We start from the raw sequence: 26,119 nt of genomic DNA, 5'->3' as shown, positions 1-26,119 counted from the left end.
GCATCAAAAAGAATAAAATATATACCAATATATTTAACCAAGAAGATAAAAGACTTCTATATTGAAAAATATAAGATATTAATGAAAGAAATTGAAGAAGACACAAATAAATGGAAAGATATTCTGTGCTCATGGATTAGAAGAAGTAATATTGTTTAAATGTCCATACTACCTGAAACAATATATAGATTCAATATAATCCCTATGAAAATTTTAATAGCATTTCTCACAGAAATAGAACAAACAATCCTAAAATTTGTATGGAATAATACGAGCCCAAATAGCCAAACCAATTTGAGAAAGAACAAAGCTAAAAGTGTCATGCTCCCTGATTTCAAACTATATTACAAAGCTAGACAATTGAAATAGTATGGTTGGCATAAAAATAGACATAGATTAATAGAACAGAATACAGCCCAAGAATAAATCCATGAATTTAAATCAATTAATTTACAACAAAAGAACCAAGAACATACACAAGGAAAAGATAGTCTTTTCAAAAGATAGTACTGGGAAAATTGGATAGCCACATGCAAAAGACTGAAACTTGATCACTATCTTACACCACACACAAAAATAAATTCTTTTTTTACAGATTTTATTTATTTATTCATGAGTGACACACAAAGAGAGAGAGACAGAGACACAGGCAGAGGGAGAAGCAGGCCCCATGCAGGGAGCCTGATGTGGGACTTGATCCCGGGTCTCCAGGATCACACCCTGGGCTGCAGGTGGCTCTAAACCCCCGTGCCACCAGGGCTGGCCCACAAAAATAAATTCAAAATGGGTTAGGACTTGAACCTATAGACCCATAAAACTCCTGAAAGAAAATCTACACAGTAAGTTCCTGACACATATCTTGGCAATCATTTTTTGAATCTGATGCTAAAAGCAAATGCAACAAAAGCAAAAATAAACAAGTGGGACTACATCAAACTAAAAAGCTTCTGCATAGCAAGAAAAACCATCAACAAAATTAAAAGGCAACCTATTGAATGAGAGAATATACTTGCAAATCATGTATCTGATAAGAGGCTAATATCCAAAATCTATATAGATCTCAATAGCAAAAAACAATCCAATTAAAAAATGTGCAAAAGATCTGAGCAGACATTTTCCCAAAGAAGAGATACAGATGGCCAACAGGTACAGGAAAAGATGCTCAATATCATCAATCATCTGGAAATGCAAAAGTACAATGAGATGTCACCTCACACCTTGTAAAATTGGTAGCATCAAAAAGTGTTGGTAAGGATGCGAAGAAAGAGGAACCCTTGATTACTGATTGTGGGAATGGAATTGATGCAGTCCCTATGGAAAACACTATTGAGAATCCTCAGAAAATTAAAAATAGAACTAGCATATGATGCAACAATTCCCCTTCTGGGTACTTACCCACCACGTCCCCCCACCCCAGAAAAAAAGAAAACATCAACTAAAAAAGATATATAACCCTCATGTTCATTGCAGCATTATTTACAATAGCCAGGATACAGAAACAACCTGAGCATCCACTGTGAATGAATGGATAAAAAAATTGTGGTCTTGTCATCTGTGACTTGGACCCAGAGGCCATTATGCTAAGTTAAAGACAGAAAAACAATTACTGCATGATTTCACTTGTATGTGAAAAAAAATGTAATTAAAACAAAACAAAAACAAGCTCATAGATAACAGAGAACAGATTGGTGGTTGAAAGGTAGAGGTGCTATGGTGGCTGCAAAATTTACAAATATGAATCATTATGTTATATGCCTGAAATTAATATAATGTTATATGTCAATTATACTGTAGTTTAGAAAAAAAGAAAAGGAACACTAGGATCTTTAGAGTCTACAATGGTCCTTGGGTTTGTTTTTTTCTATTTCTGCCTTTATTCAATTTACTTATTTACACTCATCTGAATTATTATTATATTCTTCTAAAAGGTCAATTTACTATAAGCCTTCCTTTCTAATCCATAAAATGTCAGTAGTAGTTTAATACTCCTAAACGGATTATTTTAAACCAAACTCTTCAAATGGATCCTGCCTAACAAATTAAATAGGTAATTGTCACCCTCCTTTTTTTTTTTTTAAAAGAAGTCCTTTATAAAGTAACCTCACTAATTTCCAAACTTTGTCTTACATTTCTTTCAGATTTTTGTTTTACAAAGCTGGAAAGCAGTATGACCAGCTGCTATTTGGAAATATCCCACAGTTCTCAACAGTTCCTTTTCAGCTCAAGTAATCATCTTTTCCTGGAGTGCCCTTGTCTCACCCTTACCCTTAATTATTTCCTGTAACAAGTATAGCCATTCCCCAATCCTTTAAACTCCTTTTCAATTGCTTTCACACTGATACTTCTTTTTTTCATACTTCTAGCATGAACTTGACCTTTAGATTAAAGAGCTTTCCCTTTCATTTAAAAATCTAAGGGACACAGATACTAGAACCTTGTAACAGTGATTATACTTTGTATTGAAATTATATATTAAAATGTAAAAATATATTAAATATAACAAGTGAATGTTCCTTAAATATTGATTTAGATGGTTACTTCCTTGAGAAAAGCATTACTTGTGTATCTTACCTTTTTCCTATCACAGTGCCTCTTGCATATTTAAAATTTTGATATTTTGTGAATTGAAGCATATTTACTAAAGCAGAATACACATGTAAACTATAACTGAGGGGAACTTTACGTTCTCAGTTTAATGACAATGTAGAGATTTTTTTGTATACTATTATCTTTTTTACTTAATTTAATACTATTTTATGTTGTTTTAAGCTAGTGTATGTAAGACCGTGTCAGACAATGAGAAAATTGTTTTAGTTATAAAACACAAATTTAAAATTTGTTCAGTCCAGGGACTCCTGGGTGGCTCAGCAGTTTAGCGCTTGCCTTTGGCCCAAGGCGTGATCCTGGGGTCCCAGGATCAAGTCCCACATTGGGCTTCCTGCATGGAGCCCGCTTCTCTCTCTGCCTATGTCTCTGCCTCTGTGTGTGTGTGTGTGTGTGTGTGTGTGTGTGTGTGTCTCATGAATAAGTAAATAAAACCTTTAAAAATAAATAAATAAATAAAATGTGTTCGGTCCAATTTATTGATTAAATTCTTGGCATCGGGACTATATTTGTTAAATTACATAAAAATAATCATATCTTAAGCTGAATTATTTAACTTTTATTTATAGTCTTCATAAGTACACAGACAACAAAGCTATAACTGAATGAATTATCACAAAGTGAATAAAAACTATGAAACTATTACTTGGTTAAAAAAATTGAAACAAATATATGAGACACTGCTACACTGTCCCAACTGCCAGATTTGTTCTCTTTTCTCAAGGAAACTGTTATTCTGACTTCTTTAAGAATAAAAATTTTGTCTGTTTTTGGACTTTATATAAAGTAGGATCATATAATATTATACTATTTTGTTTGTTTTGTTTGTCCAACATTATACTTGTGAGATTCATCTGTGCTTTAAAAGAATTCATAGCTATAGTGTACTTATTCTATGAATGTATCACAATTTATTTTATATTTGATGGAAATCTGGATGATTTCCAATATGAAGTTATAAGTAAAGTGGCCACAAATATTCTTGCACATGTGCACATGCACATGTTATGTGACATGTGTGCACTTTTGTAGTATATTTGGGAATAAAATACTTTAGTAATAAAGTATATGTATTTTCAGTTTTAGAAAAAAAAGTGACAATTTTCCAAATAAGTTGAACCAGTTTACCTTACCACTACTTGGTAGAATTTTGCACCAGATTATATCACCTCTAGTATGTGAGATTTCCCATTGCTTCACATTCTTGCAAATATTCACGATTGTCTGTTTTAGCTTTTCACATATTTATTCATATATGTCCAAATTTTAGCCATTCAGTTGCATGTGTGGTGATATTTGATTGTAATTTTAGTTCACATTTCTCTGATGGCTAAAGGTTGAACAAATCACATATTTATTGGTTATTGGTATCTATTTGTTTTTCATGAAGTTACTCTTGAATTTTTTTGTTTATTTCTGTGAGATGGTTTGTTTCTACTTTTTGATTTATATAAGTTCTTCATGTTTTCTAAGCTTTTCATTGACTATTTATCTTGCAAATATATTTCCTGTTACATGGCTTGCAATTTCACCAAACTTCCAAATGCTGTCAAGTGACGAACACAAGATCTTAGTTCCAATGTACCTTTTTCTAGTTCAGGCATTTTTGTGTTCTATTAAAAATATTTTCTTATACAATATTCATGAAAATGGTTTCCCATAAATTATACTCCTTTAAGCAAATCATGAAAAATCTCCTATATTGAGCAGCATTTGATTTTTTTTCCTTTGGATTGTGTATTGTTTTTCAGCATAATTTTCAATACTACCAACTTTTCCTAGTGTTTTATAGCTGTAAATTTTCACATAGAAACTGTGATTTTACAGCAGGTACTAGAGTTGAATTTATTTTCTCCCAAGCTATTGGTAGAAAATGAAGTTTCATAACATTACTTTCAATTGAATTTGAATGGCTGTTTGTGAATTTTCAAACTGTGGATATCAAACAGAACTTAAAAAATACAAATATTCTCTTTTTATTATTTGAGAACTCAATCAATAGGAATTGTCTGCCTTTTCCAGAATGTTATTTTGGTAATACCTACAATTGCTGAATTTTCATTACAACATTATTGCTCACTGTCTTCTAAAATCAGAACTAATACTATTATAAATGGTTGGTAGGCATTATCATTTAAACAAAATTCTAGCAGATTAATGACATGCCAAGTCAAAATTATGACTGATAAAATGATTGGTAATCACACATTTATAATTTGTATTATTTTTTAAACATTTGAATAATGGTATAAATAGCTAATGCTGATCACTGTGACAGAACTGAAACTAATTACCTAAAAAATGGTGAAGTAAATATTGAGAATGTGAGTTGCAGACAAAATTCTCATAAGCAGACTAAATCCAAATGTCTATTTATCACATTAACTACTCAGTGTAATGGCTATCAAAACCCATGTACATAAAAAGCCTACAGGAGCTGGTTAAAATTACAGATGCCTAAATCCCACACTTCATGATTTTAGTTCCAGAGGCCTAATGTTGGGTGTAGAAATCTGAATATTATATGAGGTCTCCAAAGATATTGACACAGACAATGAGTATAAAATCTACTCAGGGTTAAGCTTGTTCTGGGTAGATCTTGAAAACAAAAGAAATCTACCATCAACATCCTTGTGGTTCCAATTTCTCTCCTGTTTACCCTTTCTGTACTCTAATTCATGGTACTTGCACTGACCAGGCCCAGACTGAGCAAGATGTGTGGCAAAGGAGTCTCTGCTAATCAAGAATAATCATTGGAATTTACCTCCAAATAAACATCCTGCAGATACTTCTCCAAAATTGTATTCATTCTTGTAAGAAGTTATTAAAAACACTTTATACTAAGTTATCAATAATTGATACATTTACTGGTACTTTAGTATCTTCCCAGAGCCACTTCTATGTTTAAAAATGAACCTGTAATAATTTAATAATGGACTATAAGGTTTCCTAGAAACTTGTTGGAATTGTAGATAGAGAAAGAAGTGGTAAATGACAAGATTCTTTGTGTGTGTGTGTGTGTGTGTGTGTGTGTGTGTGTGTGGTTACTTTGGTATGTCTTATAAAGTAGAAATTTTGGCTCTGTACAATACCAAATACCAAGACACTAAAATGATAAGGAGCCTGGCTTGGAATTAGTCTCTAATAAATATTCTTTGAGTAACTGAAGGGAAAATCAGGTTGAGAAATGAAAGTTTATAGGCTCCATGAAAGGAGTTGGCAAAGGCAGATTTTAGGATACTAAAGATAAGTGAAAAGGAATACTGTATAGTCCCTGAGAGAACAGAACACTCTAGAAGCTATAGCTAATAACAATTCCAAGCTGGAAAATCAAGTTCACACATAATTTATCTTTTTCTCTCTATGAGCTCATAAGCACAGTTATCTGCTAAAATTGAACAAGTATGACTAGAGTCTGAGAATTGTGATAAATGATTGAATAGTTGCTATAAGGATTATAAAAGTTTTCTTCTGCTTTCTTTTTTTGGGATAGGAGGATTGTTTCTTTTATTTGTTTTGTTTGTTCATTGAACAATTAGAGTTGCCTGGTGATTTTAAGCATCCAAATGGGTAAATGTATGATGACACCAATCTATGGGTTTGTGTCTATAGTTTTAGAGCCTAAAACTATGAACAGATCTTATAGATGGTAGTATTGCTCTCTGGTGTTAGGTTAGAGAACTGCTGAACTAGAAGGAAAAGGCAGCAAAAGGGAATAAAATTTATGATGAATACATGAGTAAAGGATAAAGGGAAAGAAGTAAAAACAGAGAGTCTGATAGCAAGAGAGATAGGATGGATGAACTTTGAGGGCAAGTATGCTAAGTGAGAGAAGTCAGACAGAGAAACACAAATCTAAGCAGGATAAGCAGTATTCACTTTTATGTGGAATCTAAAGAAAGCTGAACTCAAGAGTAGAATGGTGGTTACCAGAAGCTAGGGAGAGGGGGAAATATACAAATATACAATCATTTGATGCAACTTGTGCCTATTCTTTGAAATGAATTGAAATCAACTTGGGAAACTTTATTTTCTAAATGACAGAGTATTCTATGCCCCATCTCTCCAGAGGTTTCACTGAAATGGCAAACATATATATACACATACATACACATATATATACACATACACATATATACATACATATACACATAACTGTGTATACTTTCATATATAATAAAATCATAACAGTATCTGAAAATAGGGAAGCCTGAGATCAGAACATTCAAAACCTGAAGGAATACTTGGATTAGCAGAATGTAATAACATAAAGGCAACTACAGTCTGATATAACTTCTCTCCAGCAAGCCCCAGAAGATATTTCAAGGTCAGTTGTGCATCTATCAGATAGGAATATGAACTACTGAAGAACTAAGCACAAAAAACTTGAATCACTCAAGCCATTCTCTTTTTAGCTGCCCATACCAGGGCTCAGAGAATTAATTTCTAGAGGATATGAGAAATCTATTGGAGATTACTATTACTGGTATTTAGGAAAAGAATGAAATGGAAAGAATGAAGGAAGAAAAAGCTGCTCTTATTCAAGAGTGAAAACTTCAAATAACTCAGGTGCCAAAGTAAAAACATTCCTTACTTTTGCCATAGTAAAAGGAAATATCCTGCCTATTTGTACCCTACCCAACTATCAGAAAGGAAATCCAACCACTTAAAATCATCTGTTCACTTATGCCAGTCTACAGTAAACCATCTAATTCAAGGAGGAGACATGTCAAGAAATCAATCCTAATCTTTTATGTGTGAAGCAGAACCAACCACTTCTATTCATCAATATAGTTACTTGATTACTTTTTTATTTTCATTTTTTTAAAGATTTTATTTATTTATTCATGAGAGACAGAGAGCGACAGAGAGAGAGAGAGAGAGAGAGAGAGAGAGAGGCAGAGACATAGGCAGAGGGAGATGCAGGCTCATGCAGGGAGCCCGATGTGGGACTTGTTACGAGAACTCCGGGATCACGCCCTGAGCCAAAGACAGTCAACGACTGAGCCACCCAGGTATCCCTGATTATTTTTTTAAAAAGCGAGAAATTAATATGAACAAACAGAACTCCAAAAATAAGACAAATGAACTTCTAATTCATTTAAATTACTCATGTCAGAGATATTTAAGAGGCTAATGTATCCATATGACAAGCAGATTACTAGGGAAAATGACAAGCAGAGAACAAACATTACAAGAAATTAATATATATAATTGCTGAACTAATAAAATGGTCACATATGACAAGGTTGGTGATACAAGTCATTATCAAAAATCTCTATCAGAACATGTATATGAACGTATATGTATATGTAAAGATATACATAGAAAAATTTAAGAGAAAAGTTAATATTCATGTAGTCGAACATCGAGTCATCGAATGCAATATTTGCCTGAGGATGTGGTTTCAGCAAATTTAGGGAGGATTTGCATCCTGATGTTGGAAAGATTCCTCTTCAATAAAAAATGTTTATGTGATTATAATATTTCATTCTATTTTATTGATTCTCAATTTTAACACCAACCTAAAAGTGAAAGGCAAGCTAAAATTTATATTTGCTAGCAAAGAATCAAAATAATGCTAGGTGAAACTAAATATGAGTAGTGATAGGTCCTTCCAGAGGCAGAGTCCTAAGTCATTGAGGGGAGATGACATTACATTACTTATTGTAATGTATTTGCATTGCAGTTGAAGCCCCCCTACCCAAGGAGAAAGGCTGTCTTTACAGTTCTACCAATTTGTAGCGTCAAAAACTCCCCTTCTCAATCCGTGGGAGGAGTCTCCCAAATGATTGGAAGTAGCTTCCATTAGAGACCACCCCACCAAAAGTCCTAGCTCCTCCCAACTCAGAAAGACCCAACAAACCTAAAATTCCAGAACAATCTAGGGGCTGGCTTCACTGGGGGAGAACCTGCCCATTTGCCCACCTTGAGAGTATACTTTCGCTTTTTTTTTTTTAAAGATTTTATTTATTTATTCATGAGAATACACAGAGAGGAGAGAGAGAGGCAGAGACACAGGCAGAGGGAGAAGCAGGCTCCATGCAGGGACCCTGACATGGGATTCGATCCCAGGTCTCCAGAATCAGGCCCTGGGCTATAGGCGGCACTCAACCACTGAGCCACCAGGGCTGCCCTATTTGGCTTTAATAAACCGCTTTGTCTTGCTATTTCCTTTCTGGAGGTCTTTTCCAGTAAGGATCCTCACATAAATCTTTTCATGGAAAATCCAAGAACAGAGGATCCATTCACACAATGCAGACCCTCCCTCCACTAACAAGACTATATGTTAATTATACCTCAATAAATCTGTTTAAAAATATTACAAATAACTAAATATGTAAAACAAATAGAGCTAACATACAGTAAAAGAGAGAGTGGAGTAGAATATGAAAGGAAAAGTAAATCCATTACAAAACCCTTTTCAGAGTGAATAAAAAAACTGTTTATATTGATAGTAAAGAAATTTAGAAGTAAGTATATTTAAAGTTATAACAGTGTCTAGCTTTATAAATAAAAAAAATTAACAGCAGCCATATTCTAGGGAGTGGATCTCTGAATGGAGAAGGGCCTTGATGTTTGAATATTTTAACATGTGCATGTGATACTGTTATAATTATAATATCAATTATTGACATTTCAAATTATGTGATTCTCATTAAATTGGCTTGGGCATGCTGTATTTTCCTATTCATAGAATTAAATTCTAGTATAATTCAGAACTAAAGTAGTACACATGTTCAGTACCCATAAAAGTTTTCGTGCTGTACTCAGATTTCCTTGATAGGCGGGTATCATACCTACTTAAGTAAACATTCATTAAGAACTTAACTATTATTTTCTTTATCTGGATGTATTAGAATATCCTCTGCAGTGAAAGTTAGAAAACTTTTTGTATAAGAGGCTAGTAAATACTTCAGGTTTTGTGAGCTCTCAGGTCTTTGTTGGAACTGTTCAACTGCTAGGGTAGCTTGAGAATAGCCACACACAGTATCTAAAGAAAGATCATGGCTGAATTCCAATAAGACTTGATTTACAAAAACAAGCAGCAAGCCAGCCATATCTGGTACATAGACCTTACTTTGTCAACACCTGTACTAAAGTAATCCAGATTTGTCTGCTTTTTGTAGAGGCCGAGAAAAATTAAGGCCATCCCACTTAAAGTTTAGTATTAGCACAAGTACAGCCATCTTAGGCCCCTGTAAATAAGAGCTGAACTTTATGGGAAAAACTGCAGAATGTCCTCAATGTCCTCGGCAGGTAATCCCATATCAGAAAGACAACAGAGATCAGAATTGCCCTCAGCAGAGAATCCCATATCAAAAAGACAACTGAGCCCACGCCCTGGTAGAAAGTCCCATATTAGAATGAGAACAGGGCTCAATGCCCTTGAAAGCCCCACATCAGAATGTAAACAGAACTTGGAGAAATTCCTCCCCCCCTTCTGAAAATCCCCTAGACTAGCCTATAAAAAACCCAGCTGTAACCCACTTCGAGGTCCAAGTCTCTGCTCCACTGTGTCGGGTATACTTGGACCCAAGCTCGAGCTTGCTAATAAACCCTCCTGCGCTTGCATCGGTGTCGGCTCCTTGGTGGTTTCTCGGATTCGCAATCTTGGGCACAACACTTTTCTTAGTACTTATTTCCTTGTTACATGATGTGGGGAACAAAGACAAAGCAAGGAATTAAATTTCCTTACAACTTACATCCCACTGACAAGTCCTTGAGACACGCAGGGTGACCTTCCTCTATGAAATGCAACTGCCTCTGTTAATACATTATTAAGGGCAAAAGGCAATCTTAGCTTAATGTTATCCTGATCTCCAGGATCCTGTAAGTCTCCTTTAAACAAAAAAATTCCTTTAGAAACTTCCTTTATCTCTACCACCCAAGATATGTTAGCAACCATTCCTCCAAGCATAGGACCCACTGATACACATCTGAGGGGGTCTCATGACTAAGGTTTTATCAGGCTGTAATAAATGACCTTTTCCTAACAAGAGCTAGCCCCCTGGAGAGGTCCTAGAAACCTTGTTTCCAAAATACTTTGGAGGTTTGTGCTGCCCCTCACACCCTCCCAACTTGAAAGTATATCATCAGTCACCCGTCACAACCCCTGTGTGCAGCTCTTTCTGCCTGTAGGTCCTGTCCCCATGCTTTAATAAAACCACCTTTTTGCACCAAAGACGTCTCAAGAATTCTTTCTTGACCATTCATTTTCAAACCCCAACATTGCCACATCATTGCCTACTTGCACAATTTTGTCCCATTATAATACATATGTGAATATTAAATTTTGGTCATGTTGTAGCAAAATTTTATAGTAAGTCTATACCATTTACAGTTGTTTCTGCTTCATGCCTTGCACATACTGCATTCCCAGTTTTTTCTCCTCAGTTAATAACAGATTTATAACTGGTTCATGATCCAGGTCATTTACACTGATTGGAAACAAGGTTTTCCACACTCACCCTGGACTTTGCAATCTACACCTTCACTCTGTCTATTTGAAAAATATACTTTGTTCACTTCTAATTTCCTGTTGCTTGTAACTAAAGTAAGAACCTAAATATATTGTGAAGTATTAAAAAAAAGTTTGCAATACTAAGACTAAAATGAAGTGTATTGCAATTCAATTGGGTCACTGATAGAATGACCTTAATTTCTATTCAAAATGCTCTGGTACAAGCTTATTCAGATGTAGATGAGAGATAATGGGCTTTCAATGAATACTGCCTGCCAGCCTGATAAAACTGACAAGACAGAGATAAGGAAGTTCCACATCCTCTTATATTCATGTTTAGCCCTTGGGGTATTTTGTATCAGAGTATTGTTGCTGCTTTGTCTGGTAAAGCCAGGATGAGATATTTATGGAAAGGCTGTGATATGCTCAGAAGGAGACAACTAACTGCAATTTGAGACACACACAATGAAGCTGGAAATCTCTAAACAGGAATTTATGCTGGTGTCAGGATAAAAAATGAAAAGTCATTCGAAATCCATTGATGTTTAGCTTCAATGATATCACCACTGAAGGCACATTATATAGTGGGTGCTTCCTATATTTCTCAGAACTAAAAAGGGTATGTGCATAGAGTTTCATGCTATAAAGTTAGATAGTTCTGAGATAGGGAAACTGAAGGGATCTGATGAAAAATTAAAAAGCTGTGTTTTTCCTTTGCTTCTTTTCTGGCTTCTGTTCTTGCTAGGACCCACTCCCCCACTCCACTCTACCCTTGCCTTTTAATGCAAATAACATATGTACTTGTAAGCTAAAAAAAAATAATAATAATGATAATGATATATTTGGAGTCTTCCAGCACCATAGATAACATATGAAGAGTAACTGGGTGGTGTTGTCATAAATGTTCTCCCTAGACCCCTGACTTCAGGGAATGAGTTACTGATGAAGGATCTTGAACCGTGTCCTTTTTGATCACTTTGATCCAGGAAGTTTTGATCACTTCCTGGATGCTTAAGAGGACACCAGATCAAGATCGCTAATAAAACCCCCAGACCCCAAGCAAAGAGGAGACTCATGCCCTTTTCCTTTCTGAGTCTCCCAGACCCTGGTCCACCTCTCCCTCCCTCTCTCTCTTCCTTCTTCCACTCCCTCCTTCCTTCTGAGTAAGGGACTGGCAGGGCTAGGTAAGGAGAGATAGGTAGCAGGCCATGGATCACGCTGATAAAAATCCCCAAAATGCTGAGGTGTAAGGAAACCAGAGATAAGGGAACAAGCCAGACCACTCTGCCCTAGGTGTGGGTAGGGAGGGTGTCTTTTTTATGACAGTCATCTGTGACTAACAAAGAATAACTGGACCCCAAAGAAGTAAGCCATTAAAGATGTTATCACTAGTCCTTACTCAATGGTGATATCAGTAGATAATGTTAAAAGTATTTAGGTTCCCTGGTTAGTTTTCAATAAAAGACCCAACTCTACAAGCCCTTAGTGGCAACCCTTTCCTTTCCGGACCCCTCTCACTTCTGAGAGCTTTCTCTGTACCTTTGCTTAATAAACTTCTATCACTTTACTTACTCTCCTTTGTCTGTGAGATTTCATTCTTCAATTCCATGAGACAAGATCCAAGCTCTCCTGTATCACCTCCATCATACACACACACACACACACACATACACACACACACATACATACATATGTATATGTGTATATATGTGTATATATATGATATATATGTCTGTGTGTGTATATATATGTATGATATATATTATATATCTTCAATAAACTCTGCTTTCACTTCCTGCTGGCTCCCATTCAATTTCCATCCCATGTGAAGTCAAGGACACTCTTGGCTAGTCCTGTCCAGCCCATGCTCTGGGTCTCAGGACCCAGCCTGCCAGTATCAGTTCTACTCTCCAAATTTTAGAAAAGAGGATTTGTTTTCAGGCATTGGAAACTTCAGCCTTTGGAGAAAATAAGTAAATTCACAGTAAGCAGAATGGTCTTGTATTACACTACGCTCATTCTTGTATTCGCCGCCTAAAATGAAGCTGCAGACTGGAAGGACACTCCTCTTTATGTACTGTATTCTGTCAATTTGTTTTCTTCTCCCCCAATTGTATGCTTTGTTCCCAGTTATGGAAGTTGTTCACTGTGTTCATACCTCTAAAATGGAAAACATACTTTCATACTGCTCTTCTAGAAAGAATTCTCTTTCTGTATTTGGCTAAACAGAAGTGAAGACTGGTGTATCCTAAAGATATATTCAATATTTATATGTGTACTTTTTGATGGACAGTTGCTTCCAAATGCTTTCCAGGCAGGCAGGGCAAGTGGCTCCTTCCCTAAGAGGAAACCACCCTTAAAGGATCTTACACCACCCGGAAAGGAGCCCTCTACCCTTTCCCATGTGATAGACACAGGACAAAACCCTGATTGACAGGCACAGGGAGGGTTCATCAGATTAAAACAGCCTGTTAACAAGCCTATAAAAAAACCTCCAGCCAAAGAAACTCTGGCACAACTCTCTCAGGTCCCCTCCTTCTTAGGGAGCTCTGTACTATCACTCAGTAATCCTTGCTTTGCTGCCCACCACTCTGTGTAGTCTACCTCTTTATTCTTCGAAGCAGTGTGACCAAGAACCATGGGCACCAAAGGAAAAAATACTCTAACACTTTCACCCCAAGTATCCCCTTCCATTCATGGCCCAACATCTCTTGTTTTTATTTCTTTTATTATAAAGGTAAAAAAAAAATTCTCTGGGAGATTTTGTAGGTACTCAAACTCAGAGTTTGGCTGACTACAACACAATCCTTTCTCATAAACAGTTAAAATGGAGAATGGGTGACTTCTCAAAGAGCAAGCACAGACTCTTACTGTTTAAATCTTCTCTAGCACTAAGACATATCTTTAACTTGGGGGAGGAAAAAGCTGCCTAGAGTCAATAGCCACGGGCTATTTCTCTTTTGCCCCTTTCAAGTAAACCTTGGAATATCGTCCTCTAAAATCTAATATTTCCTACACACAAGGATTTATGGGACATCATTGGCAAAATGGCCAAATAATTCTACTAGGTCATTCTGAGGCTCTTAGCCACTCTGAAATCAAATCAGGTGCTACAGTCCATTTTCCAGACACTGAACTGGCTCTGGAGGCAGCTCACTGGAATTTGTTAACCTTCCTATCACTACCTTCTAAAGATTAATTGGAAATTGTTGGGGAAATATCATTAAAAACAAAATTTTCTGCCGACCCAGAAAACCCATCCACAAGAGAAGATAAGGAGAACAGTTTATTATTGGTAAGCGTTAAATCAGAATGTGACGTATGGCACAGGCAACCACTAAAGAGTTTACAAACGCAAAACGAAAGTTCACTCTTTTAACCAAACAGATACAAACCATTGCGTACGTGTTCATGAGATAAACAATAATTAGTCCTCAAGTAAGACAACTTGACAGCATCATTTTTCACACATAGTTCATCTTAAATTAACCTGGCAATTGGGTGGGCATATTTATTTGCAAATTGCCTTTATCCAAAGGAATAATAAACTTCTTACATCTGCATAAGGTAGGTAGAATTTGAAGCCAGATGTCTTAAACTCTCCTGCAATGAGAACTGGGGAAGAAGGGGTATTCTCTTTAATAATTACATTTCTAAGAGATGGATTCCAAATCTTTGAGAAAGACATTCCCCAATTGTAAAACTGGCAAAAAAGTTTTTATTTAGCTTTTTAAAAGATTTATATAACATCTCAATAGGGCTGGGTAAGAATTCACAAGTATTCTAAAGTAAATGCTCTAAGAAAAGAGTTTGAAGTCTCTTTTTCTTTTTACACAAGGGGAAATGCCATATTTTTTTTCATATTTAGATTTGTATTTGCACTTAAAGAGTCTATCTTAAAAAGGTGCTCCAACATTACACATGCCAATCTTCTTGTGTCTGCTCTAGGTCCTACTCATTGTGTCACTGAAAGATGCCTCTGTTGTCTTCAAATCCTTCAATAAATTCATGTATGTTAAGAATTCAGGCAGCCCTTCTAAACAATGATTGGGTTCAATATTATGTATTACTAAGTATAGTGTGTCTTTTCTCAAAGTTCTCTAAAGCCTTGAAGTCAGTTTAGGAGTTTTTGAGTCTCCTAATTTTTCTATGATTCCCCAGGAAAGAAAATGGCCCTAGGTTACTGATGCACCACTTTGAATACTTATTAAAATCTCATTCATTAATTAAAGAGCAGTAGTTTAAAGAATAGCTAAGAAATTTCATAATATACAACAAAAGTAGAACAAGAATTGCAGTATTACTACCAGCAAGTGAAAATATCTATTAAGTGGTTAGTCCACAATGAGGTTATTATTTCTGGGAACAACTAGACACACAACAGCAAATCAATCAATTGATCAACCAATGCATATGTACTCACTACAGACATATATAAATAACATACACAGGGAAAGGAAAGCTGTATTGTAATATTATTATTATTATTATTATTAAAGATTTTATTTGCTTATTCATGAGTGACACAGAGATAGAGATAGAGAGAGAGAGAGAGAGAGAGAGAGGCAGAGACACAGGCAGAGGGAGAAGCAGGCTCCGTGCAGGGATCCTGATGTGGGACTCGATCCCAGGTCTCCAGGATCAGGCCCTGGACCGAAGGCGGCACGAAACCACCGAGCCACCCCGGCTGCCCTATATTGTAATATTAAAGATGATGACATACTTGTTTATTTTATAGATTAAGCAGCAAAAGATGATTAAGATTTTAGTCCATAGGAGTAAGAAAATTTACATCTTATTAAATAAAAATTCATGAAATTATCTCTAAGGATAATTAACTTCCCTGTAAATGTAGAATAAAGTTCCATAAAATTGACTGAATGAAAAAAAATTTAAAAGTATGTAAGCAATAAAAATTAATAAGAATACTATAAACAAAGAAAAGAAAAATATTTAGGGAAAAGAAATCCATCTAACGTCTGGATCAATGAGTAAATGCAAACATTAATTACAGAATTTTTTAAAAAGATTTTATTTATTTGTTTGAGAAAGAGAGCACAGGGAGCTGGGGCAGAGGGAGAAGCAGACTCCCCTCCTGCTGAGCAGAGAGTCTGATGTGGAGCTCATTCCCAGGACCCTGGGATCATGAACTGAGCCAAAGATAGATGGTATAACAGACTGAGCTACACAGATGCCCATTAATTACATATTTTTTAAAAATAAACAAAAACGAGGACAAAATAGCAAAATGTATAGTGTTCCTATAGTTGTAGACTTAGAGAAAAATACATGTTTAATTATTTTTGCTATTAAGCAAGAAAGTATAACACATTAACTAAGATTCAAATTAAAAGTATAAATCCTAATGAAAATTGCAGTTTTTGAGGATAATAATAAGAACAAAACCTGCCAAAGATTACAGACGTTCCCCAAAAGTGTATTTAGAGAAAAATGCAGTCTTTAATCATTTTCATTATTTAACAAAAATAATAACCATAACTAACTTGAACTTAAAATTTATAATTAAACAAATGTAATTGAAATAGAATTGATGAATGTTAAACAATACATAGAAATATTTTTTTAATAAAAACGAAATAAAGGTAGCATCATTGAATTTAAGAATTTGTGATTTTATGTAATGTATATATATTCTTTTCAATAAGCATAATAAAAAAAGCAAGAGTAAAGCAAAAGTACATTATTTAGAAGGACTAAATATTTTAACTATAAATATAAAAAATTTAAAATGTAAAAAAATACAATAACTGTCACCTTGAAAACTAAGTTAAAACATGAAAATCATAATTATATACATATACATGCTCATACTTTCCCCAAAAATGTTTAAAAAATGGAAAAATATAGAAAAAAATGAAGACATTTAAAGACAAACATCTTTCTATATACTAACTCTAGCACTGATAACTCCAAGAAGCAAGATTCCCAACTGCAGTTACCAGTCCACAGAGTTTCCTTTTTTTTTTTTTTCCACAGAGTTTCCTAAGAAAATAAAGTAAAAATAAAACAGATCATCGTCTTCACAGACACTGAATAATCTGTACTGCTAACCACATAATTCCAATGACAATTCTTAGGCCTCCATAATTGCAATGATAGGAAGTACACTGATAAAGTGATGTGGACCTAGAAATGAAGAGTTTTCTGGTGGACAGGACTAGAACCAACCACATTTTTAGATCAGTAAATCATTCCACTGACAGAAAAATGATTATGTTTTTGATCATCAAATGCAGCAAATGATAGGGAACAGTCATTGTTATGAGCCTTTCTGCTTTAATAAGCAGGAAATTTTATATGTGCTCTATCTCTAATCATATATTTTACTTTTGGGGGGTTTTTATGTTTATCTGCAAGTTTCTAAAAGAGATGTGTTAGAACATCTTTTTGATTATGAAGTTCAACCACAGGTTAAAGCCTAGTAGGAAAGAGAAGCCGAGATAAAAATATAGGTAGATGATTGATAGATAGATAGAAAGATAGATGATAGATAATAGATAGATACCTATGAGATATCTCTGAGATCAAGGAACAGCTGTAGAGAATGAAAGTTAAGCAGTTGGAAATTATTGTTGGAATAGAATAATAAAATTTAATATTTTTATTCTTTAAAATTTTAGATGATAACATAAACCATAGTGTGACTATGACTGAAGCAGAGTGAAGATAAGTACAGGATGTGAAGCAATCCAGAAATTGTGATAGGAGAGTGTTCCAGGATCTGTTCAGAATAAATAATTAAAGATACTGGAAATAAAAAGCAAATTTATTAATATGAAAAAAAGGTAGATACTCAGTATGTACGCATAGGCATAGACACAGATCCAGTTAGCAAGTTAGAATCATTTGCCCTGTTCAAAGCAGAAATGACTAAAAAGATAGAAAATATAAAATAAAACTTGGAGAAATAAATTCTAAAAATTCTAAAGTTTAATATTTTATAAATAAAAGGTTCTGAAAGAGAAAGAGAAAAGATATAAGGAAATATTTGAAGAATTGATAGTAAAGGATTCTCAGAATCAAAGTATGCTATTTTCATAAAGCATATTTTTAGAGACAAGCTTGTATAGATAAATAAATTATAAGAAACCCTTTGTGACACATGGGAGTGAAATTTTATGAAATCAAGGATAACATGAAGCTTATAAAAGATATCAAAGATTAGCAGCCTCAGAGAGGTTGGCAGATTTGGACTTGTACCATTCCTTGGCCTCCTGAAGGTTCTTGGTAGCCATGTTTTCATACTGCCAGGGCACATCATGGAGGGCAGCCATGAGGTCAGGCTTGGAAACATCAATACGGATTTGGGCATGCTGGTCCTGAATCTGGACCTGAAGCTCCTGGATTTCCTCATCATATAGTTTCTTCAAAAAGGCAATCTCTTCTTGCAAGGATTCCACTTCACACTCAAGGTCAAGACATGCCAAAGAAGTATTGTCAACATTCTGCCTGAAAGACTGCAGGGTGCTCTAGGCTTCCTCTCCTTGAAGCATCTCCTCCTGCAACTTCTCCTAGAGCCACATGATGCCCTCAGCCAGGTGTCCTGCTCCCTTTGACATAGGCCTTGTTCTTGGTGAGCTGGCCTACCTGCTGGCACAGCCCTCACATCTTCTTCTCATAGAGGTCCCCCAGGCCCAATTTGCCCAGGCCCTTGAGCTGCTTGAGTTCACTCAGCAGGATCTTGTTCTGCTGCTCCAGGAAGCACAGCTTGATGTAGTTAGCAAAGCGGTCATTGAGCTCCTGCAGCTCCACTTTCCCAGTGCAAGTGTTCTTGAACTCGGTGTTGATAGTTTCAGCCAGTGAGAACTATACTGAGTCCTGCACCAGACGCATGCCAGGCACACTGCTCCTCACCTTTGGGAAAACCAGGACCTGCTGAATGTTAAGATGGCATTTAACCACCTCTGTAGGTGGCTCTTGCACATACTCAGTGCAGCAATTATTACCAGCAAGAATAAAAAAAGAAATCCATAACTTAAAGAAACAGCTTTCAAGTGACTTTCTGCAGTTTTTCAGGAGTGCAAGATAGATTTGGAGTAGGAATAACCTCTAGTTCTTAAGAACTAGCACTCTTAAAAGATTTAGAAAAAAAGTTTACAACATAACCTAGTTTATGAAGAAAACTTCTACTAGAATACTTCCTATAAAACATTTTTGAATACCGTTAAAACTGCTTTTTTCCAACAAGTATCTGACCAACTTGTTTCTGCTTCAACAAATCTTTGGAAAACTAAAAAAAAAAAAAAAAAAAAAAAAAAAAAAAAAAAAAAGATATCAAAGAGACTGCTAAAATATGTACAGTTAATTAGCATAAGATTGATATCTGATTTCTCTTCCACAACATTTTAGGCAGTCAAAAAAGTCTTCAAAATTGAAAAACAAAACTTTGAATATATAACTATTTCCAACTAGAGTAATATTTAAATATGAGTAGTTGTTGTCAGACATAGATGTGATTCAAAAAGCTTATCACCCAGAGACACTCTCCAAAATTATTATTAAATGATGCTATCCAAGAGAAAATAATAAATCTAGAAAGAAAATTGACATATATAAGAAACAAAAGTAATTTATCAAAATTTGCTTAATGCCTATCCAATTTTTTCCATTAAAGTCAAGAACTAAAATGCTAGAGGTTAAAAATACTGCATTTAGGTTGGGGAAGAATGGAGAGAAGGTTAAGAAGTGGAAGGGAAAAAGGGAAGGAAAATAATATTTAATATAAGCATGAATACAAAAATATGCAAATAATAGGATATGGTTAACATTTTTCTTTATAATTTAAAGATAAAATAATAGAAATAATATATATCAGGCAAATATTAACCAAAAAGAGAGAGAAGAAGAAGAAAGAGGATGAGGTGGACCAGCAGTAACAGCTGAAAGTGACATAAAGAGGATAATGGCTAGTTTCATAATTCACATATTTCTCCCTTAAGTCAATATATCAAGCAGACAAAAAATAAGAAATAATACAATTTATATTATAATTCTATAATATAATTTATACCCAAGGAATAGAAAATTAAAATTTCTATCACATAATAAAAATGTTAAGAAATATTGGCCATATAATAGAGAATAGTGGCTATCTCAAAATGATAATTTTCACCTTACAGGATAAATCCTAAAAAAAAAAAAAAAAGACAAATTTGCGGTGCAATGTAATCAGGAATCAACAGTAGAAAGATAGTTTTTTGAATTGCATAGGGAGAAGGGAAACCTCTCCATATTCCACACACTCACCCCTGAATAATCTAATGACATAGAGGAGATCTGTGGAGGTTTTAGAGGAGAACTCCAGTGAAATCACTGCAAAACAAAATCTTTGGGACAAATTGAAATGTATCTAAGAGAAAATTTCAGAAGTTAAAGGAAAAGAACTAACACAATTAACTATAAAAGAAATAAACATCATAGGTGAAGAAACCATTTTTGTATTTGAAAATATGTAAGATTGGTAGTGACAAAGAACAAATTAAAATGAATATATAAATTCAAACAAATAGGAAATGGTAACTATAGAAATATGGGCAGAGGCTGCGAGGAGGCATTTTCTAGTGAAACATGAAGCTCAATCTTCACTAGTACTCAAAAGAAATTCCAACTGGAACAAGGAGAAAACATTTTTCACACACTAGATAGGGAAAATTTTAAAGTCTGATTAAATCAAAGTTTGAGGGTATGGGGAAAATAGAAACTCATATATGCTGATGGTAAATCTATAATACAATAGTTAAAGAATCATTTGCTAGTATAAGTAAAGTGAAAATGTGTTTACTTTTAGGTCCTAGCAATATTCTACATATATGTCCTCAGGAAATTTGTACATAGTACAAAAGGAGGTATGTGTGAGGATATCCATTGTGGCACCCTAAGAAACATCTTAATATGTTTCAGTGGAGTCAATGGATTGATAAAATGTGGTATAACACAATGTAATTAATAAAACATGTAACAAATTTTTATCATTTCGGATTATCTCAATAGAAAATGTTGAGTGAAAAGGCAAGTTGCAGGAGGACATGCACACTAAATTTATATAATTTTTAAAAGCACATATGATACAACATTAGGTAGTACTCATGCAAGTGTATCTGTAAGCAAAAGTAGGGATGGGAGATCTGCAGGTTTACATTTAATTTGTGACAATATGTTTTTATGATGAGAAGAAAAGTTACTAAAATGGAAAATTAAAGAAAAAAGTGGGGGTTACAACTAAGGAGGAGGATAAAGTAAATTGATCTAAATCTGTGTCCCGAAGATCCAGCATGAAATGTGTCCTTAAATGAATTAAAAATAAGCAATATGAGGCAAGGAAAAAAATGTTTTGACAGAAAAAAATATGTATATACACCTATCATCTAACAAAGGTCCTAGGTTTTGTTTTCTGCCTCTAGCAATCTATGAAACAATTGTGAATATGACATTGACAGGAATGTATAAATTTTATACATTTATGTATATACATATGATTATGTATATACATATATACACACACACACACACACACACATACATAGTGATTTTCAGACATACATATGATTCAAATGCTATCCAAAAGAAAAAAAAAAAGAATCTAGGAGGAAATTAAGTCATATAAAAAGTACATTTTATATATGTATAAAATGTTTTGAATTTTTCCAGCCTGTATCAAAAATAAATATAAGCAAATGGAGGTGCTGTTATCTCCTAATGACCACAGAGCATGCCAGCAGGCCCGCTCAAGGCTGAGTTGGTAACTGCATAAAAGACTACTGCCCTTAGACATCAAATGTAGGATAATAGAAAAGTTTAGCTTAATACAATGCAATAATATTTCTAAGTGAATGACTAGAACATTTTCAAGTTGGAAACTTTCCATGAGGGAATAGATTATGTATTACAGTACAGAGGATTTGATTAGATACTTATGATAATGTATTTTATTAATTACAGTCAGACAGGTGCTGAGCAGAAGTAATTAAAAAACAAAACAACTTGAAGATTCATCTAGATTAAGGTTTAACTAATATTAATATTATTGAGATAAACATATCACATAATTATCCTGTGTGCTGTAAATGATTGATAAATAAATGAACAAATATTGGTCCTATTTCCATAAGCTTCCCTGGTCTCTTTCTCTCTGCTGTTTCTTTGCTTGTGGCCAGGGATACCCATAGTCACTTCATCTCTTCTGGACTTAGATGTTGCTTCTGTTGCTGCCTCATAAAATAACTCTTCCAGTTACCTAGACTTTACATACTTGCTTAATGTAGACATCAAAATGTTTGTCAAGATCCTGTCTTCTGATTCAAAAATTATAATATTCTTCCTATTATGCTGAAAATTAATTAATAGGACAAAAATAGGGCCCTATTAGTTTCTTACAACCTCCTACATAATTTGTGGATTATTTTTTGACTTTATAAAGTCTTAATATTATAATATTCTTATTCAAATTATTCTGCAGATTATACCAAAAGAAAATGGGGAAGAGGCATCACACAGGACATTCCAAGTCATCCATTCTCATCAGCAGTTTCATGTGCTCCTAAAATATTCTGAAGCATTCTTGCACTTTTTCTCGAGTCTCTTTCATCTCACTAACTGCTAGGGAGCTTAAGAACTGTGCTCTTCATCCCACCTGCTCCTGTCTCATTCTGATTGGCAGGTATCGATTACCCTAAATCACCTGCCCTAAAAAAAATACATCACCTTGTTCTCAAATCCCTGAATTCCTGGAGTAACACATAAGCAATAAATGCCTCCTTTTCACCGTGTTGTTAAAATTTAACCCTATGTGCAATTGAAAAGTGTAGCTTATATTTTGGCATCATGTCCTATTGCTATAAACAAATTTCAGAAGTGTAAGTTGATTAAAAAATATTTAAAACATTATATCATGGAACTTACACATACACTTTCCTTCCATTTACTTCCCTAACACATACTCTACAATCTAGACAAACCAAATTAATTATAGTTAATTGGTTATGGTATCTTATATTATTTGTCTCTGTTTTGCATCTGCTATTCTTTATTCAAGTAATGCAAAGAAATACCTTTGAAACTTTTTAGGTGTTGACTCCTCAAAAGATAATTTTAAAGATACAAGTATGCTAATATGTGCATGTATGTCTATATATATGTGTATAAGAAAAATGTTTTAGCAGCCCATCAGAGCAAACACCCAGGACCCCAAGAGGCCATCATCTGTACCAGTGAACGAGAAGAAGCTCATGGATGTCACTCTAGGGGAGCTGTTAAGCTGTATACGATATGGGATTTCCTCCTAAAGATATTGTTGGAACATTTCAAAGAGGTTACTACCAGACTTACAAGTATGTCAATGTGAAGAAAGGGGTATCACTGAGATTTCTATGGTGCTGGCAGATTCTGTGCTTTCAACTATAGTTTTGTTAAAAGGAACTCAAGTATAAGCAGTTGTGCAAGTACCACTGAAGAGGGCCCAGTGCAGTGTAACATAATGCATTCCCAACCATGACCTTTGCCCGGCAACCCTTGAACCCTTTCATGTCCTAATTGAGAATTACTACATATGATATATCTCATAATTTCTATTCATCTGTTTTTTAATATTAATCATAAACTACTACAATGATTTTATGAATTCTGAAAGTGTCATGGCTCCAAACTTAGGAAGAAAAAAAAACTCCAGCATAATTGTCTCCTCTTTCTACTTAGATAGATCACTCTGTTTTCTACCATCACTATATTTAGTACATAGCTATATGATAGAACTTTACTTTATTAACATTTATTTAGCCATTACAATTATGTTCTTTTTAGATTAGGGCCCTTTTCAATTGATCTCTTTTTTAAAAAGATTTTATTTATGTGAGAGCAAGAGAACGAGCTAGGGAGAAGGACAAGCTGAGCAGGGAGTCCCAGGTAGGGCTCAATCCCAAAACCCCAAGATCATGACCTGAGTCAAAGTCAGATGCTTAACTGACTGAGCCAACAATGCACCCTCAATTTATCTTTATATCCCTTGGCACACTTAGCACACTTAACATCTCTTAGCATCGTATCCAGCATTTGGCATATAAAAAGTATTCAATAAACGTGTCTTCATTAAATTTGGTAGTACTTAGACTAAACATTCCCCCAAAACATATTTGAAATGCCTGAGGTGGAAAAAGTTAATACTACCAACATTTAGTTCAATAAAACTGTAGCTTGGTGAAAAGATGCCCTATGGTTCATTATAATAATAGAGACTCAGATTAGATAATATATGAAACAATGCTGCCCCACTTAACAGTCACGTAGCATCATGGAATAAATGTTTTGCCCTCCTTAAAATTTATGTTGAGATTCTACCTTTCAATTTAATATCAGGGTGTTAGGAGGTAGGACTTTTGAGAGATAATTAGGACCAGATAAAGTCATGAGAACGAGTCTTCATGAATGGGATTAGTACCTTTGTAAGAGTCATGAGAGAGCTTGTACTCTCCGTCATATGAAGATACAATGGAAAGTTGGCAGCGTAACCCAAATGTGGGTCCTCACTAGGATGTGACTGTGTTGGTACACTGAACTTGGACCTCCAATATCTGTAACTGTGAGAAATCATTTCCGTGGTTTATTAACACATCCATTCCATGGCTTTTTGTTATACAGCCTGAGATACCTATGACAGCTAGAAATGTCCAAATTATCCTCACTAGCTTCAAATAGTTTATCCTATTTCCATCACAAATAATAAAATGTAACATTTTGATGTTTAGATAGTTAGACTTCAGTTATCTGGAATATGTTCCTGTTCATGCTGATTTTTTTTCTTTGATTAGGCTAGAAAGAAAAACATATTTTGCCTCCTAATTCCTTAAAATCTTTACTCAAAAAATGCATGTATAAAAACATATGAGAGTCTGATATGTTTTATTTTATTTAATTTAATTTAAACATTTTATTTATTTATTCATGAGAGACACAGAGAGAGAGAGGCAGAGACACAGGCAGAGGGAGAAGCAGGGTACATTCAGGGAGCCCGATGTGGGACTCCAGGATCATGCTCTGGGCCAAAGGCAGGTGCTAAACCGCTGAGCCACCCAGGGATACCCCCGAGTCTGATATGTTTTAAAGCAACAAAATGAACTTTTTAAAAATCTCATAATTTTATAAGAACATTACAGACTTTTATAAAATTTCAACATTTTATTCCCAAAGCATTAAGCCTATATATAAGGGAAGTAAGTGTAGTTAGAATTAAATATTGTGGGTTATTTTCAACATCTGGAGGATGTCACAGTTACAGTTTACCATACTCCTGTGAATTATTAAGGATGAATGCTTTGGGAGCTCTGTAAATACTATAACCCTTGGAGAAATTTTTACCTTTAGAAGCTGGGGAAAAGTTTCTTAAAATGAGCCCACTGAAGTGCAAAGTTTACTTGTCACTAGTATCAGAAGTAAACATAAATAGACTAAGGAGGTGTTCTAGAAATGAAATAAATCATTTTTCCTAATCTTTTAAATATCAGACTAGCATATTATATAATGCAATACTTCTAAAAAGTTACATGCCAGGTTAAAAATGTTTTATGGGTATTTGGTGCAAAACCTCCAAAGTGTTATCTTTCTTGATTAGAGATGTGCTTACTTGATGGACAAACTAAATCAGAATTATAAAAATCTTAAAATTAACTTTGAAATTTAAGTTTTCATGTAGTTAATATGTATTGACATGGAAAATTTCTCAAGCCTACATTGCTTTTATATTGGGGGAAAAAAGCCTAAGACTAATACATTACCCATATGACCAAAAATGCAGTGCACTTTGGGAAGCATGGAGTAAATTGCTTAAAATTAGCATCAATACTTAGACTGACAAGAAACCTCACTGTTATGATGTAAACTCAGTAATTTGCAATCACATCATGTACTCTCTAGTCTACTTCTAGTAGCACAGGACTTGATTTTAGTATTTAAGGTGCAAATAAATGCACTCACAGATAACTTATTTTAATTATTACAGTTAATCATAAACCTTTAAAGTGTGTATAAATTTAATGCAAATTA

This window comes from Canis aureus, chromosome 9, assembly GCF_053574225.1.
Source record: "Canis aureus isolate CA01 chromosome 9, VMU_Caureus_v.1.0, whole genome shotgun sequence".
Classification (NCBI taxonomy): domain Eukaryota; kingdom Metazoa; phylum Chordata; class Mammalia; order Carnivora; family Canidae; genus Canis; species Canis aureus.
Note: the sequence above shows the minus strand (reverse complement) of the source record.